We start from the raw sequence: 3292 nt of genomic DNA, 5'->3' as shown, positions 1-3292 counted from the left end.
AGGGATAATTTTCGGTCTCCAGGCTGATCCTGGAGTAGTGGGTGGTTTAGGGGCGAGTGAAGCCCGGCAGTGCTTGATGTCGTCCAGCTGAATTGGTGATGGATGGCTAAACCAGTTATGATTGAGTCTGCGCCTCTTGGACTGAGGGAGCAAAGATGGGCACCACACCAAGGGGTCGAGCAACATGGGAAAGAGTAAAATTTTGCTGGAGACAGAGGCATCAAAGATAGACATAAGGGAATGGTTAAGCAGATTGACTGCTGCAGAAATTTTGTGGCAAATGGCGGGTCAAAGAATTAACCATTACATCCTTTGCTTCTCTAATCGGATTCTGCTGACCACTGAGGGCATCGGGGAGTTGTTTAGGAGGAATCCAACAGTATAAAGCTGAATAAACAACTCTTGATGTTGTCCATGGTGCCTCATCAATCTGATTGGGATAACAGTGCTTGTTAATTTAAATTAAAGCAACTGTCAGACTGCTCCAAACTTTCAGAATGTAAAAAAGACCACGGGGCTGAAATTCACGGCTACCGCGGGGTTTGGGCGGCCAATCAAAAAAATCGATCGGCTGCCGCGGTCGGGTGTTTTTCCCTCCCGGAGCCATATTCAGCTCTGGGGGGATTTGAGCGGTGTGCACTTCCGCCGCAAACGGTGCGGTGAAGCCGCGGTAAAGGTCGTTGTGCAGCGGTGACCTCAGCAGCGTGCGGACAGCTGAAAAGCGGCCAGGCTGGCGATATTGAGTATCAAAAAGGGAGGGTTTTTCCCAGAGGTGCCCCATCGAGGTTTTCCAGTCGGTGCACGAACGCGACATCACTGGAGTTTAGCTGTGATCGGGTCCGTTTGTCTTTTACTTAAGAGCATAAGAAATAGGAGCAGGAGTAGGCCATACAGTCCCTCGAGCCTGCTCCGCCATTTAATACGTTCATGGCTGATCCGATCATGGACTCAGGTCTACTTCCCTGCCCACTCCCCATAACCCTTATTTCCTTATCGGTTACGAAACTGTCTATCTCTGTCTTAAATTTATTCAATGACCCAGCTTCCACAGCTCTCTGAGGCAGCGAGTTCCACAGATTTACAACCCTCTGAGAGAAGAAATTTCTCCTCATCTCAGTTTTAAATGGGCGGCCCCTTATTCTAAGATTATGCCCCCTAGTTCGAGTCTCCCCTATCAGTGCAAACATCCTCTCTGCATCCACTTTGTCAAGCCCATTTATAACCTTACACGTTTCAAAAAGATCACCTCACATTCTTCTGAATTCCAATGAGCAGAGGCCCAACCTACTCAACCTTTCCTCATAAGTCAACTCCTTCATCTGCGGAATCAACCTGGTGAACCTTCTCTGAACTGCCACCAAAGCAAGTATATTCTTTCGTAAATATGGAAACCAAAACTGTACGCAGTATTCCAGGTGTGGCTTATACAAAATATTTGTAGAGTTTCTGCCATCTCCATGTTCCCCATCACAAATTCCCCAGTCTCATCCTCTAAGGGACCAACATTTACTTGAAGGAGTGAGTCCCAGATTTCTACTCTGTGAGAGACTGTCCTAGAGGGTCAAGTGTGATGTGCAATAGTGAGGGGGAAAGTTACAAAGTTCTCTTTATGAATGAGTGAGCTGAAAACAATACTGTTATATCACAAAATGTTGCAGTACAGGGTTATTGTGACAGTACAGAATGCTATCATATTGACTGTTAAAGCCGCTCTGCTACATAAATAGCAGTATTTGTGATGATATATGACTGCAGAAAACCCCTCACAAATGATCAGCCAAACAATGGGTATACATTTTCTATTAAAGAACTCACGCTGCTCACATATTGCTAAGGGTTGCATTTTATGCTCTAGTGTGTAGATCATTCTTGTTCTTTGCCAATGGGGTGTTTTGGGGTTAAATTTGAGTATAGCATCAGCAAGATCAGACCACTGAGAAAGCCATGTAGCTCTAAGGACTGCAGATCCATTGAAATAAAAGTATGAGGATGCAATTTTGCCGAGCTGGAGCTGTGAAAGAAATGTTCCTGGGTGTGGAATTTGGGGCCAGGTTTGTGTTCCTCTCAGAAATTCCAGGCACATAATACTCCTGCCCACAAATAGGGAGGCATCTTATGATGCTATGCAAAGGAGGGTGGTAATTTGTCACATGACCTATTTCCCTCCATTTGCACCTGAGCAATGCTGGACACAAGGGATGCCTCTGAGGCCCTGGCATATAATATTGCGAAGGCCCTGGGAGGGAAAAATTTAAAATATCTAGTGTGCTCAATCTTGAAAATGTCAATTGACCCAGCATCCATCACCTCTTCTTCTGTCCTCCATACCGTCAGTGTTTCCAGCTCCATATCAGCGAACTAGTTGGCTCTCCTTGCACCTCTTACATTAGCCATCCTTCCAAACTCCTTCCAAAATCCTTGCAACCTCCTTCCACTCTCATGGCCTTGCTGCAAACCCAGGCCTTTAAAAAGGTCAGCGAGCAGCTGGCTCATTAGAAACCCTTCCCTGCATGCTGAATTTCTCAGTGGTCATACTGCTCAAACTATGAGAGTTACACCACTGAAAAATCCACTTTGCAAGTGTTCATTAATGCTGGAACCCATTTTGTCACTTCTGGAGCTGAATATGGTGTGGCCCAGCCATGAAAAAATTTGAGCACTTATGGCCCCAAAAAGGTGGGGGCAGCATCAGCTTTCCAGCGGTACTGAATTTCAGACCCCACCACTCCTCTCAACACACACAATGGCCTCGATATTAACCTCCTCACAATGGGTGGGTTAGAGTCAGAGCAGGCTAAAAAGTCCAACCCAATCCCAACATGCTGTGTCCGCCGTCATTTATACATCAGCTGATATCGGGGCATCCGGGTATCTGCCATGGAAAGGCTGGACATCTATTAACATATTTAAAATGGGCTCCTGCAATGCAATTGAGAGACCCATTTGAAATTAACTGGTGCCACACGGGTTTCCCAAGGGTCGGTAAACTCTGCAGTGAAACAGAGATGAGAGCTGCCAGGTAAGTGGTTCTTACAACATTCCTCATGGGCCAGGAGGAACAGGAGTGCTCCCTGGACCCAAGGAAGCTTTCAGCCTCCTCCAGCCCAGATCTCCATCCTCCTGTCTGCAGGCCTCCCCCCCCCCCTCCCCTCTAATTGCCAACTGGAGCTTCTGCCCCCCCCCCCCCCATTCCTAATTGCTGATTATCCCCCCTCCGTATTGGTGGGAACCGTCCCCAAGGGTCTCGGGCTGCGGCCTCTCGCCGCTGGTGTTCCCTCCGGACCTTCTGCCA

The sequence above is a fragment of the Pristiophorus japonicus genome, chromosome 13 (assembly GCF_044704955.1).
Source record: "Pristiophorus japonicus isolate sPriJap1 chromosome 13, sPriJap1.hap1, whole genome shotgun sequence".
Taxonomy (NCBI): Eukaryota; Metazoa; Chordata; class Chondrichthyes; family Pristiophoridae; genus Pristiophorus; species Pristiophorus japonicus.
Note: the sequence above shows the minus strand (reverse complement) of the source record.